The sequence below is a fragment of the Sciurus carolinensis genome, chromosome 8 (assembly GCF_902686445.1).
Source record: "Sciurus carolinensis chromosome 8, mSciCar1.2, whole genome shotgun sequence".
Taxonomy (NCBI): domain Eukaryota; kingdom Metazoa; phylum Chordata; class Mammalia; order Rodentia; family Sciuridae; genus Sciurus; species Sciurus carolinensis.
Genome location: NC_062220.1, coordinates 116,712,591 through 116,728,165, shown reverse-complemented (window position 1 = coordinate 116,728,165; position 15,575 = coordinate 116,712,591). Strand labels below are relative to the sequence as shown.

General features: G+C 44.8%; 1 long non-coding RNA gene across 5 annotated transcripts in view; it reads left to right on the top strand.

The window, feature by feature from the left end:
- Window positions 1-5,991, top strand: part of LOC124991971 (uncharacterized) — a 94,948-nt gene extending 88,957 nt beyond the window's left edge. For 4 of the 5 annotated variants that reach the window (XR_007110001.1, XR_007110002.1, XR_007109999.1 and 1 more), the window contains 2 exons: window positions 3,399-3,464; window positions 3,970-5,991. This is a non-coding gene — a long non-coding RNA (uncharacterized LOC124991971). The remainder of the gene's footprint in view (window positions 1-3,398; window positions 3,465-3,969) is intronic. The other variant, XR_007110003.1, reaches the window with a different exon arrangement.
- Window positions 5,992-15,575: the final 9,584 nt, after the last annotated feature.

The window sequence follows — 15,575 nt, the reverse complement described above, 5'->3', positions numbered from 1 at the left end:
TTCACAGGCCTGGCAATAGAGGACATTTTGTGCGACTTGATGGTTTTCCCTACCAGTTGTAACCCAGTCTTCAACACCAGAATCCTCTGTTGGTTGCCATGGTTACCACTGTGGGGGGAAAAAAAAAAGAGTCCTAGTTTAAAGGAATAAAGACTCAAATCTAAAAATCAATTTTCTTGCTTCCGTACCTCTTCTTGTTCTGTTTCCTGTAATAGTGAATTCAGAACCTTAAAAATCTGACAGGCTTGTGTTCTGTATGTGTGTGCTTTTCTATTAAATCCAAAACACTTCTTCTTTTTCCTTTTTTTTTTTTTTTTTCCTTTACTTGTCCAGAATCCTCAAATCTATCTTAGAAGTTCCAAATATGGAGAGTAAAAAAGCTACCACAGGAAACCCTAGTCTCTGGGATGTCTGTGCAATAGCCACTCCAGCCCACAGCACCTCCACCCCAAGAGCAGCCCTGGCTCCACTGCCTGTTGCTATGTGACAGCTTGTTCAGCCCTCCCACCTCACTCAGCCCTTGGTCCACAGCAGCCGTCCTACAGAAGGAGCAAGACAGGACAATGCAATGAGTGTTAGGGAGGGGACCAACATGCTCTGTTCCCTCCCCCAAAAAATTTACTTGTCAAAAATTCATTTTTATGTTTACATCTTTCAATTCCCTATCCCTGAAGTGACACTTATAAAATTTTTCCCCATAGGAAAATGCAAGATTGATAATATAAAAACATGCATAGTTGTTGTTGTTGTTATTCCTTAGAAGAAGCTAACTTGAATTTAAGATTTGCCTATTTTGTACTATAAGATGCTCCTTTCGGCTTTTGGCATAGAATGTCATTACAATTAGTCTTATACTGAGTTCTGGCAGCTCACACTGGCTCCTGACGATTCATCTCATTTCTAGACCCTGCTATAGCTTAGGGGAAGGGATGGTGAACACAAAACTGTCCTTTCTTTGACCTTGGGATGGAGGCTGATCTTTCTCCAAGTAGGTAGTGTGGGAAAGGAGAATATAGGCTAAATGAGTAAGACTTGCCAAGAGTAGTGAGGGGTGCAGAAGCTCAGAGGCAGGCAGAATTACAACCCGTGTGATCACAACCCAGCACTGAATCTTTTTTCCTTTCAGGCTTAGAACCAGAAATATTGGGATCAAAATGCTCCTTTTTTTTCAGGAAGTCATTGCACTCAGGTTTGTTAGCAAGAATAGTAGGAAGGAATCATTGTTTATTGGACAGCAGTTATACCAAAGTGCAATCCAGTTGGTTTTTTTCCTGGGGAAAGGGATCTCTTCCACCAATGACAAATTAGCTGCTTATCTCCAACAGGACTCCTTGCCTTGGTTTCTGAGACAAGTACTACCCTGCCAGTTCCAGCAAACCACACTGTCTCCAGGTTTCACCAAGTCGGCATCCAATTGCTACTTCATGTTAACCATGGTGAAAACACAGCCTCCTATTCTTGCTTCAGTAGCCTTCTTGCTATACCTTCATCAATGTCATATCATCTTATTCAGGCATCTTCAACTGTTATCACCTGTACCCCATACACACCCCATACTCACACAGCCACATACTGAAATCCAGACTCTTAAGCCTCAGCCTCAGTCTAAATCTTGGCTCTGTCATGCTTAAGACCTTATTCTAAGGCCTAGACCTAGCTCAGGTGCTTAGAAAAGGCTGTGGGATCACAGCCTCCTTCCCATAAGAGGGGGTAGAGGTTTGGGGCAGAGAGGAAGGAGTACAGTGGTCAATGGAAAAGGGTCTTGAATTGGGAAGGAGACAGGCCTGACCCATCCTCCCTTCTACCAGCATATGGTTGAGCTGTGGAAGTTCCATGGCAAGTCCTGGAACTGCCAGGCCTTCATTTTCACTTCCGGAAGAAAATTGTTGGGCTCGACTGTGAGTTGGCAGAGGACATTAATCATTGGGAAGACCCCAGCTCATTGATGAGTCTGCAGGCAGCTTGACACTGCTTGCCTTGTGCCTCATCAGGCAGTCATTGCACTTCACTGAATGGATATCTCTTGAGATGTGACCTCTATGTGCCAAATCTGCTTTATTTGTTTATTTTTTTCCTTCACAGTACTGTCTTCTGGCTCTCCCTCAGCCCTGATTGTGATCATATTTTTTCTAAATGGTTGCCCTTTACTCTTCATCTTCATTGTCCCATCTCCGATTTCCTGTGTGTCTTCCGAGTTCCTTGTATCACTGTACCACTCTGCTGGGTGTCACCTTCCACCCTGTAACCTGAGCCCCTGTTTTCTCGACACCTGTCAGATTCTTCCCTCACCAGGGAGTCCCAGGTTCCTCCCCTCTGAATTCCTCCTTCCATTGCTCCTGAACATTCTGTTAATCTGTTACACTGACTTGAGGCCCCTGGAGGGCAAAGGTATGCTTTTCGCTCATTTATGTTTCATTCTACAGTGCTTAGCACAGTGCCTTGCCCAGAGTAGCTGTTCTTCTTGCCAGTTTTGCCTTGCCAGTTTTGCACGGAGTGGAACTCTTAGTGGGAATATGGCTCTAAAATGATTCATTAGCCCATCCAAAGGTCTGAGGATGTAGACTGCCTCCATCACTGACTTTGTTACATAAACCCCTCATACACAGGTCCACTGCAGACAAAGTAGAAGTGTCCTTCTTTCCTGGGTCCCTTCTACTGTGATTCCCAGCTCTTTTCCTTCATCTGGGTAGTTGGGTGAGATTAGTACAGCCCCTTCTCTGGGCAGGAACCCCTGACCTTCACTGCAATTGCATTCCTGCCTTGCATTCTTAAGCAGAAAGGGAGAAGACAGAAATGTGATTAAATTGTTCTTGTTTTTGTTTTTTTGTTTTTTTTTTTTTTTTTTAATAAAATATGTTCCTGGTAATCTAAAAAAGAAATAAGGGAAGATTACTCTTGTGAAGCTGATCCATGCTGAGTAAATCAATCAGTAGGCTTGACTGGGAAGTAGAGAAAGCAGGGACAAAATCCAGATGATTCCTATACATGATGGAAGCTGCCTGTAGATGAGGTTTGCAGTGCACGTTTGCCTATCCGTTTAATTTGCACATTCGACTTCATGTATTCTTTGGTGAATTCTTATGGAATATCAGAGTAATGCCAGCAGCTTGGATAGAGGCTACAACACACCCCCTCCTGGGAAACTCAGCCCAGGATAGGAGACAGGCCGTTTACCTCCTTTAGCTCTGACTACATCACTGCCTTCATTACATAAACTCCTCAGACTTAGAGGGCAGGAGCCACATCTGTTAGCACGTCCTTTTTACAGCTCTTAGCAGGTAGGGCTATAATAAATGTGCTTTATGGAAATAGAAGAACCAGGAATAGTACAAGCTATAGATGAGAAGGGGAACAGAACAAGTCATAGATGAATAATGGCTCCTCTTGCCCATTTCCAGAACACGGCAAAAACCAAGATCCCCAGGTTGTTCTTCCTCAGTTTTCAAGAAAGGATTTCAATTAAGGTACTTCATTTCATTTTGGTCCAAGGCCTTTGTTGAAAAACTTCTACATGTTAGCCTGAGAACAGTGGGGAAAGGGAGAGAGGTGTAGTTAAGGTAAATTAAGATGAGGAATGTATGTGGGTGGATGCTGCAGCCATTAGCATTTGGGATATATTCCAGCCAGAGACTGAGGGAAGGCCTGAGGTGACTGGGGGAGAATGCACAGTAGGGAGGGCTGCTTGAGGATCTGGGGGGTGTGGCAGGAGAGGGAGTTGGCCGGATGAAGAATACAGCAGGTAGGAGGGCTTTCATTCACTGAAGTGACATGGTGGACCAAGGAGATGAAAGGCAGTGGGGCATGGGACAGCAGGAGAGTCACGATGTCAGAAAGGGTGAAGGTTGGGGAGTATAGAGGACAAAATAAGCAGTCTGCAGAGTCACTTTAAATGCGATCATTCCAGATTACTTTATCTCAGGCAGAGAGTCTGATTAACCTAACTAGTGTGCTTTTCTGTCCTTCCCTTAGGATCGGATTTGTACAAGATAAATATTCTGCCTCTGCTTTTAGCTTCCCTGCTGAGAACAAGCCTCAAGACATCCATGTTACAGGAAAGAGCTATGGGCAAAAAGTTAATCAGGTGGGACCCTGTGGCAGGTGCATGAGTCCTGGGGTATCTGAGCCTCTTCACAGAGATCTCTTCCCCTACACCAAGCCTGTGGTGGCAGAAGCACCTCGGCCATCTCCGGGTGCCTCCCTGGCAGCCACACAGATCCTGCCCTTTCCTTTCAGGAACAATGTTTCTACAGGTGCCCTACTCCAAGTTTAAGTTCCCTGGTTCAGCCACAGTAGTGGAACTTCACCATCTGCACCAACCAGAGCATGCTCTGTGAGGACAGGTCAGTTACAACTGGGCCTACATAACCATGCTCACCAAGACGAAGTGTTTTTGCTCCAGGGGACCAAGAAGTTTGCTGATAAACTGCTGGATGAGTTCACAGACTTCTGCACCAACTGCAATAACTGGCTGGTTATGTTATGAATAAGTTGCCTGAACAAAACAAGATACACATCAGTGCCCCATGAATCCAGGCCACACAGGACTTAGAAGATATGCTGGGGCAGAGGAGTCCTGTCAGGCGCTGAGCATCAGGTTATCAGTTTGCTTCTGCTAGTTAGTGGGAGCCCTAGCTTCTTTTTGGCCCTCCCACAAGTATTCTATTCTACTCAGGAGAAAAAGCTGGGAAGCAGCTGCTGCTGCTACCTCCACCCAGATCCTCTCAGCAAGTGCCCAGAGCAGGTGGGAGGCACAGATTTTCTGTGGGAGGGCTTCAGTGTCTGGGAAAGGGGGCACGCAGCCCCCATGAATGTCTTTGGAGAAGGAATGGCTCCTGAGAGCATCCTTTTCCTCCACTGTCTATGGAGTAATCAGAGCAGAATCTGCTGCTTCCCATCCAGGAGTGTGTATAGTGTGTAAGAGAATTAAGTAAAATAATGGTCATAGACTCACACCAACTGTATATACCTGTACCTGTCAGAAGCTAATGAAGCTCCACTTATAGCATCTCTTTCCCCAAACTCATTCCTAACCACAGCAGTCCAACCCTGGACTGGGCATCATTCCAGGTCAGTGCAGTAACTGCAGAAGGTGAAGACTTCAGAAGGCACTGACTTGTAGAGTGACTGTGAGTTGACTAAGAGATTTGTTTTCACAGGCCCTGGTGCAGGAATGAGGCTACCTCCAGTCAGGACTAGTGAACAGAGTACAACACACTAGGTTACTTAACCATAGACTTGTTCTGTCAGAGGTGGATCTTGCTGAATGGGTGAGCCCAGCTCTGTAATGCAGACACTAATGTATTCCTCTTTTTGATGGGTATATCTTTCCACTCACTTATGTAAGTCAGAATCTGGAGTCTAACTCAGTGCCTTCCTCCTCCATCATCATCCAGTTCTCCCACCTACCCATCCAAATTGTACCTCATACCTTGCCACCTCCCTCTATGCCTTCTGCCCAGGTGTAGAGCTCAGCCTCGGGGAATAGATGATTTGGTTAAACATTGATATGATTTGAATGTATTCCCCCCCCCCCCAAATTTTATGTGTTGGAAACTTAATCCCTAAACTCATGTTTGTAGGATTTGGGAGGTAGGACCTTTGGGAAGTGATAAGGATTAGATGAGATTATGAGGGTGAGGCCCCCTTGATGGCATTGGTGACTTTGTAGGATATGGAAGTGAGACTCTGGATAGCACGCTTGCTCTGTCTTGCTATGTGATGATGCTCTTTATCCTGTTGTAATACAGCAAGAATGCCCTCACAAGATGCCAGTGCCATGTTCTTGGACATCTCAGCCTCCAGAATCAGAAGCCAAATAAACTTCTATTCTTTGTATATTACCTGGTATCAGGTATTTTGTTACAGCCACAGAACACAAACTAAGTCAGATATGGGTCAGGTGCAGTGGTGCATCCCTGTAATCCTAGCAGCTCAGGAGGCTGAGGCAGGAGGTTTGCAAGGTCAAAGCCATCCTCAGCAACTTAGCAAGCTCCTAAGCAACTCAACGAGACCTTGTCTCTAAAGAAAATATCAGAGAGCTGGGGATGTGGCTCAGTGGTTAAGCACCCCTGGGTTCAATCCCTAGTATCAAAAGGGGGAAAAAAAGACAAAAAAAAAAAAAAAGACATACAGGCAGATGTATGCATGCAGATTCAAAAAGTCCACCAAGCCATGCCTTGGTATTAGGTGAAGAGCAACAGGCTTAGGGCCAAGAGAACCAGGATGTAAATTCTAACATTAATATTTATTAGTTGTGAAAATTCAGGATGGCCTATCTCTTGAGCCTATTTCATCACTTGATAAAAACAGATGATGTGGTTTCACTTTTTTCCTCAACCCCTGTATACACACACACACACACACACATACACACACCTCCTATTGTTGGTCTTCTGTGCTATGACATGTATTTATCTGCTGCATATTTCAAGTCACTAGGCTGGGAATTCCCTGAAGGCAGTTACTAGACCTCCAGTCTCTATCTAGCCCCTTGCACTATACCTTCTGGCATATACTTCAGTCAATGTAAATTGAGTAAGTCAATGAAATCAAAGGAGCAGGTGCACGTGACAGGACCCCTCATAAGGTACCTAGGAGGCAAATATGAACTGTAAGAAGGACCTTGATGAGATCCCGCAGTCTGACAACAGACCAGACTTGATCTCCTGCAATAGTCGCGGAAACAGATACACAAGGACTGCTGAGAGCTCAGGACTGCCAGAGGCTGGTCAGGAACTACTAAGTACTGTTCCATTAAGTACAGTCAATACAGTCAGCTCATGGGATTCTAGAATGCCCAAGGATACCAAAATCCACAGACGTTCAAGTCTCTTCCACACAATGCATGGTATTTGCCTGTAACCTACGCATTCTTCCCGACATACATAAATCATTTGATTATTTATAACACCTAATACAATGATAATGCTATATAAATAGTTGTTATTGTATATTGGTTAGGGAATAAGGACAAGAGAAAAAAGATCTGTACAAACTATTCAGTACCAAAAAAAAAAAAAAAAAATTCCCAAATACTTTCAGTCTAAGGTTGTTGGATCCAAGGATGTGGAACCCAGTGATACAGAGGGCCAACTGTACTATGATGGATAGGTACATAAACCTGTATCTCATTTGTGAGAAGAGACCCATCAAAATAATTAAAACAGAAGCTGAGCTTGAGGCTTTGTAGTACGGTGCTAACCTACCATGCATAAGGCCCTAGGTTCCATTCCCAGTTTCACCAAAAAAAGACACTTTGGGTGTTAAATATGTGTCATATGCCTGAGACACTAAGTGAATCCCTGAGGCTTTGCTGGAGTGGATAGAAAATAGTGGGAGAGAAAGCTGGAGAGAAGTCAATTTACAGGCCTCTCCATTTACTCACAAAACTTCAGATGCATGCAGTAACGATGGTTACTCCATTTTTTTTTTTTTTTTGAGTGTTTTGCTGTGTTCTGTATAACATGTCATACTTTACATGTCTTTTCACCTCACAATGTTTTTGGGTTTTTGTTGTTGTTGTTGTTGTTTTGGGGGGGGGGTTGGTACTGAGGATTGAATTCAGGGGCACTTGGCCACTGAGCCACATCCCCAGCCCTATTTTATATTTTATTTAGAGACAGGTCTCACAGAGTTGCTTAGTGCCTCACTTTTGCTGAGCCTGGTTTTGAACTCGTGATCCTCCTGCCTCTGCCTCCCAAGCTGCTGGGATTACAGGCACATGCCCCGCGCCCAACTCACCTCACAATCTCATCAACATAGCAGAAGAGAGGCAGAGGTCTCAGGAGGTGGAGCCAGGATGACACCGCTAACAAACAACTGGGCTGCAAGTCAGCTTTGTGGGACCCAGGAGCCTAGGCCCTACTCACCATGCTGCCCCTTTTACCTCCTCGGGATGCTAAGTCAGTGAAGCACTATCTGCTGTTGTCCCAGGGCCTTGGCTAGGAGTTCCTCTGTTCTCAGTTGACTATAATTATATGTATCTTGTAAACCTATGGGAAGCCAGGTGCCATGTAACATCTGGACATGGCCTCACAGCTGTTTTGGCAGGGATTGGGCAGTGACTTTGAGCAGCACCAGTCATCTTTCCCCTCCCACAGGCTCCTATCTGGAAGACTTTGTTTAATTCTTCCCTTTGACCTGCAGCTGCTGGCTTCAGCCTGCACATGCTTCAGGCAACTCCTGGCCGTTAGGCCATGACCACACACTTGCCCTAAACCTGGCCTAAAATGCTCAGTTGCCAAGAACTCAGTCGTACCAGCCTTCAGATTTAACCTTCATCTGATTCTCTGGCTGTGGTAAGATTCCTCTGTTTCTTCATTGAATCAGTACACAGACCTTCCAAGAAGACCAACCAGAATGAGGGGTGGTAATGAAGAGTCCATCTTCCCTAAACCCTTTCTCCTTGAGCCTTGAAACTTTCATCTGAACTCATCTGGGAGAAACCTTGGAGAACACAAGATTACAGACTTCTGTCCTCTTCAACCAAAAGGAAGACTGACTGCAAAGAGTGAATTCAGTTCTATTATGGCTTAGATACTAGGTGTCCCCCAAAAGCTCATGTGTGAGACAATGCATTAACATTCGAAGGTGAAATGATTGGGTTAAGACAGACTTAACCCAATCAGTGAATTAATCCCCTGACGGGAATTAACTGAGTGGTAACTGAAAGCAGATAGGATCTGGCTGGAGGAGGTGGGCATTAGGGGCATGCCTTTGGGGTATATATTTTGTATGTGGTAAGTGGAGTCTCTCCGCTTCCTGCTGTCATGTCTTAACCTCTTTACCACATTCTTCTGCCATGCTATTCAGCCTCACCTCAAGCCTTGAAGAATGTAGTCAGCCACCTATGAACTGAAACCTTTTGGAACTGTAAGCCCCCAAATAAACTTTTTTTCTTCTAATTGTTCTTGTGAGGTCCTTTGGTCATAGCAGCAAAAAAGCTCTCTAAAACAAGGTCCCTCAGGCAGCTTGTGGCAGTTGCAACTGAAACTAAGTCTCTCACCTCCCCTCTGTTGCTCTTTGAATTGTACCAGAGTGCTTATCCAGGCTTAGTTCCCAGCCCCAACCCCCAATATTCCTCAAATGTCTGAAGAGACAAAAAAAAATTGTTTTTAAACCCATGGCATACTGAAAGACATTTTCCTAATGCCTCTGATGTTTATCCAATCCTAGTAGCTCATTCTCTGGGTCCTTTTCATCCTCCCTACAGTATGAAAGCATATTGTAGTCATGATCAGGTGCTGTCTTGGGACAGTAGTCTGTTTGCAAGGTGAAATGTCCTGCATCTCCTCAGGCTATCTGTCCTCAGAACCTGAGTATGGACTATATAGAGTAGGTGGGCAGGGGCTATGCAAAGGCAAGTCGGAAAGACCCAGTGCTGTCTCAAAAAAAACCTTGACCTAGCCAAGTTTAGTAGTGCCCATTTGTAGTCCCAGCTACTTGGAAGGCTGAAGGAGGATCACTTGAGCCCAGGAGTTCAGGGCCAACCTGGGAAACATGGCAAGATATTTCCTCTTAGAAGTCAAACAAAACAAAAACCACTGACTCCTTTTCCAAGACCCTGGATAAAATGCCAGAGGAGAAGCAGAAGCTAGCCAAGGGTTCTCAACTGGGGGTGATTTTGCCTGTCAGGGAACATTTGGTAATGTCTGGAGACACAACTGCAGGGGGTGGTACCGGCATCTAGTAGGTACTTCTAAACACCCTCTATGCACACAACAGTCCCAACAACAAAGAATTAGTCAGCCTCAAACATCAAGTGTTGGGTTAAGACACTAAGAAGTAGACTGTGATCTGGTAAAATGTCCAGATACGGGGCTTCTCTCCACTATGACTTTGGAAGAAGAGGAACCTGCCACTTTCCTCTGGATATAAAGATGTGAACCCTCTCTTGATGGCAGCCCCATCTCCAATCTCTACAGATATTTCTCTTGCTAGGTTCCAAGGCCAAAGTGACAAAGAGACGTGCTTAGAGCCACACAGCAAGTTTTGGATGGAACCAGGTTTAGAATCCTGGTGGTATTTCGTGTTCACATACTGTCCTTGTTCTTACAGCTTGTCTCTTCAAAGCTCTTTGAGGACAAAAAAAAAGTACATCTTTCTGTGCCTTGTATCCTGCGCTGGAAGTGCCCATCAAAGTAGGTGCTCCTTCAAAATTGGTTGAATTGATTCATTCAGGCAACATTTTATGCAAAACCAAAACAATGCAGTCCCTGCCCTCCCTGTGGAGGGAAACAGACAACTACGGTCTGTTGGAGAGGTCTGCACTGGCAGCAGGAAAGTCACTGCAGGATTAGAGAGAGCTTGATTTTGTGCGGGGGAACTGGGAAAAAGTGGAGAAAATGATATGAGGCTAGGATTCACAGGTCTCTTACCAGGAAAGGAAGATGTGGAGGAGGGAAAGAATGCTTGAGGTCTGGAGGGCATTGGCACCAGATTAGTTAAGAGAAGGGGACTGAAAACTGATCAGAGGAAACTGGGGGAGAGAATTCTCCACACCTGTGCCACTCAGATTATACTTAGAACAGCCGATTTCTGGAGGGAAGAGAGTGTTGTCAAGTCCCTGGGTACAAACTGGAGTGACAAATGGCCCATTGTCTAGAAATACTGATTCACCTGTCTTCTGGGGTCACGCCAGGTGCCTTGCTCACTTGTCAGGCTTGTTCTTCCTGGCCCCAGATCTGGATAAAACAATGGGCTCTAAATACATCCATACTCAAAGGCAGTGGCTGGCATCTCAGGACAGGCAGAGGAATGATCCTTTTTCATGACCCCCTTTCTCTTCAGGGATCCAGAAACCTGCTCTCAGGTTCAGCTTTGGGTTTCTTTGTCATATGACCCTGCATAAGCTTCTGAAACCACCCCAACATGCATCTATCTGTCTCCCTATTGACAAAATGGGAATCTTTTGAGTCTTCATTGCATAACTCAGAGGGTTGGTGAGAGAACCTGGGAGATAAGGACTGTGAACACATTTTGAGAATTGGGACAGTACAGCCTGAGGTAGAGTCTTTTTTTTTTTTTTTTTTTTTCCCTAATCTGAGGTTAGTTCAGCTACCAGTGTGAACCTGAGCAAGTCCATTCACTTCACTGGATCTTAACTTTGGCGTATAGATGATGATGGTGGTGTTTCTCAGGTTTCCTTCAAGGGGTCATGGTGAGGATCTGATGCGGTTAAACTTGTGAAGGTATCTGGGTGGTGCAAAGCGCTCAGTAATTTTAGTCTATTATTATTATTATTATTATTATTATTATTATTATTATTATTATTATTCTGTAGTGCTGGGGATCAGACCCAGGGCCTCATGCATGCTAAGCAAGTGCTCTACCATTGAGCTACACCCCCGCATGGTAATTTTAAAACAGCACTGTTTACACTCCATTTTGAATGTTCCTGACAGGTCCACAGAGAACCTGGTACCCCATCAGCTAGTCTAATGCTTGGGAAAAGATGGAAAGAAAGCAAGAGTTGACTTGTACATTGAACACCAAACAAATTTGTGCCCGTGTCCTAGGGCCAGAGGATAGCCCTAGGAGAGGTGGATGTGTATCAGTCCTTCACATCTCAGAGGAGAAACTAAGTCTCAGGGCAGTGGAAGGAACCACTCAGAATTAATGAGATCACATGTCAGAGAATGGATTAAACCCATCTGGATTCTTCAGCCCCAAGGCTCTCCCCTTTAGAGAGAATGACATAGGGTATGGGAGACAGAAGCAGTAAATTGGCTTCCAGGGTAGGGCAATCTTCTGGGAAGGAGGGAAGTCAGGCTTGGAACTGGGGCTCCCTACATTGTGATGAGAGCCATGTCCCTAGGCTCTCCTGTTCCTGGTCACCACACTGACCTCTGTGAGCTATTGGCACTGGGAGGACAGGAGTGCTCCTTAGGTGGTCTGACATACAGGATATGTTCCACCTCAAAGCAAAAACAAGGGAAACAGTTTCCCTTAAGAGACAAGAGGCAAGTCTGACCACCTCTGTGATATCTTTCTCCTGTGGGAACCAGGAAAGTGACTGCCACCACTGGGAGCCAGATTGGGTGGATGAGAGAGAAGCAGGTACATGCAGGGAACTGGATATCCACCTCCCTCCACGCACATCTTGGGATCACATTAAGCCTGCCTGCTTTTTTGCAGCAATGCAGTGATTGGAGAATACTGTTTAAGGCAGGTTTTATGATTTTGATTTTAAGGACCATTGTCCTTTATGTAAGTGTGTCCTGGCAGAATTGCAGTTAGCCCATCTCTAAGGGAGATTTATTTGTGGTGTATTGACTCAGTATTCATGTGTTAATGCCCTTTCTCTCATCAACAAATGAGTATTAACAAACATCTACGTACCAGCTACCGGGTAGATGCAGGAGGGAGAAATATGTTAAACAAAAAAAATTACACAAATAGTGATTAGTATGGATATGAACTAAGTATAGTTATGAAAAGTATTACAAAAGCATAGGAGAGGCTACTGTGAGAAGAACAATGGGGAACCAACCTGTTTTGGGGCTCAGGGAAGTCTTCTGGACATTTCCATGATGACCCAAGGGATGGCAAAGATGGCAAAGAGCAGAGATATTGGGGACAGAGAAGTTCAAGTCTGTGAGGACCCCAAGACTGTGAGATAGAAAGAAGGTATATCCAAGGGACAGGAAGGAGCCAGTGTGGCTGAAGAAGGAAGAAGAGACCAGATCAGATAGAACCACACAGGAGTCCCTCCTGTTTTGTGTACTAAAGAGAAGGAAGCTGGATGACCTCTGGCAAGCCTTCCTCTTCTCTTGGCCTGTTTCCTTATCTTTTCAGTATCAGAATGCTCTCCCTCCATGCTTGGTTATTGAAGAGTCTTTAAATAAAAAGCACTCAGCTCAGTGCCTATCACATTGAAGGTGCCCAATAAGTAGAGACATAAGTCTAACTTTTATGACAAAAGCAGGCTGGGATTCCAGGCTACCTGCTCAGCCACCCTTTCTGTAGCTGAAGTTTCTGTCTTCTTCTCAGGGCTGTTTCTAAGGGGACACAGAGTGAGGAGCCAGGGGTTGAACATATTGGCCCAAGTTCCAAATTGCTCTTTGCTGAAGCATTTCCCTGCTGTCACATCACTGCCCTTTTCCAGTCAAGTTAATGCAGACTGGGAAAATGTTCAAGTCTGCAGCTAGGGTCAGCCTTAGAAGCTGTTTGTCTCCTTGCCCTCCTCCCAGGACACTGCTCCCTTCACAGCTCCCCAATGTTCCAGCTAGATGACCTGTGCAGTCTTTGCAGACTCCTAATTCCTGTTATTAGCTGGGGAGCCATGTGCTGTGCAGGCTACAGAGCGGGAGCCCTGGGGGCTGGGGAGGACCAGCAGCAAGACCACATTATTCTGTAAGGGTAGAGCCACTTTGGATTCAGTCTTTTCTGATTCAGGGAAGGAATCTCCCTGAAGCAGAGAGGTCACATGCATGGATCACACCTGGAGCTGTGCAGGATGCTTTGCTTGTACTCGGTGTAGTTTTAGCAGCAGTCCCTCATGGTGGGTGTTACTGGCTAGCTTTTACACACACCCAGTCCTTTAATTTTTTTTTTTTTTTTTTTTAATTTTGAGACAGGCTCTCTAGGTTGCCCAGGCCGGCCTCCAATTTGCAATCCTCCTGCCTGAGCCTCTTGAGTCCCTGGGATTAGAAGAGTGTGCCACCACACCCAGCTCAGTTCTGTGATTCTCATTACCATCTACATGCCCTATATGCCCCTGAGTTTCAACTTAAGATCTTTAACACTGACCCCACCTCTGAACTCCATCCACTGCCTTCTTGGCTTCTGATTAGAGATCTAAAAGGAATAACAAACTTATATCAATAACATGACTCTTGATTTAACTCTGCACCCACTCTCAGCTCTCTTCCAAACCTGTTCCTCCCACAGTCTTTCCCAATTTAGTAACTGTACCATCATCTACCTAGTTATTCAGGTGGAAAACCTTGGAATTATATTTCCTTTTCTCTCAACCCCCACATCTGATCCATTAAAAAGAAAAAACATTGTAATCCAACCCTTCTCCCCATGTCCTCCTTCATCAAATGCAGCATAACTAAAATGGTCCTCCTGTATCTTTTTTTCTCTTCAAAATCTATTCTCCTCACCGCAACCAGTATGCTCTCTTATAAACATATATCAGGACTGAGTGTGCAGCTCAGAGATACAGTATGTGCTTAGCATGTACAAGGCCCTGAGTTTAATCCCCAGCACCAAACAAATAAATCAAAAAAACATGTGCTATTCTATGTCACTCCCCTGCTTGAAAACCCTTCAGTGACTTTCATTGATTCAGGATAAAATCCCAATTCCTGGCCAGGGCTTTCCAGGGCCCATGGAGCCTGGACTTCTAGAAGTCTGTCTGCTCCTACTCACTCAGAATGATGTAGACTCTCCTCTTTCTGTTCCCTGAACACAAGGTTGCCCCTACCTCAGGGCTTTTGCACTCCTCTCCCCTCTTCTTGGAAGTCTCTTCCCAAGTCTATGACTGGGTTGGTTCCTCCTTGTTGGTGTCATTGTTTCCATCTCAGAGAGGCCTTCCCTGACCACTCTGTCTGGTGAAGCACCCCTCTCTGCCTGCCCCTGGCCAACACACAGCCCGTTTGTCTCTGCCGTAGCTCTTGTCATCATCTGGAACTGTCTGCATTCTCTACCTGTGTGTTGTCTTTTCTCCTCGCTAGAACATAAGTTCTGAACTGTTTTGTTGTTGTTGTTGTTTATTGTCCCTGCCACATCCTCAATACTTACCTAGCACATGATAGGTGTGCATAAGTGCTCATTCATAGAGCAAACCTCATTTAGGATAAAGGCCTAAATTATAGGATGATTTTATTCCAGGTTGTTTTACCCAGACTCTCTAATAGGACAGGATTTTCCTGTCTTGTGACTTCTTTAAGAGAGTGATTTCTTGGGCTGGAGATGGAACTCAGTAGTAGAATGCCTGTGTGAGGCCCTGGATTTAATCTCTAGCACTGAAAAAAAAAAAAAAAAAAAAAAGGAGAAGAGTAATTTCTTTAAATACTCAGAGGTCACTCACTTGTCTACCACCTACCAGCTTAGCTGTGTGACTTTGGGCAAGTTTCTTAATCTCTCTGTGCCTCAGTTTTGTCAACTGTACAACAGGGATAATAACTGTCTACCTCATAGGGTTGACATGAGGATTAAATGAATGAATGTATAACGAGTGTCTAAAGCAGTACATGGTATTTGGTAACATTAACTATTATTTTTTATCACCATTATTATTACCACTACCATTGTTGTTAGTTTAACTCCTTTAAGAGGCAATTGGTTCTTCTTTTCCACTTTAGAGTAATAATATATATGTCTTACCATTTTTCATGCTTACCACCCTTCAGTGACTTTCTGTTCCACCTAAGGAAAGGACAGAACCCTTTAAATAGTATGTGAGCCCCCACTGACTTCCCAGCCTCATCTTGCAGTTCCTTCCCTGTTGTAGTCATACTGAACTCATCGTAGTTCTTCATATGATTTATGCTCAGTCACACCAAGCACTCTGCCTGGAATATGCGTTCCCTCTCTTCATCTGCTTTATGTCTGCTCTTCCTTCCCAT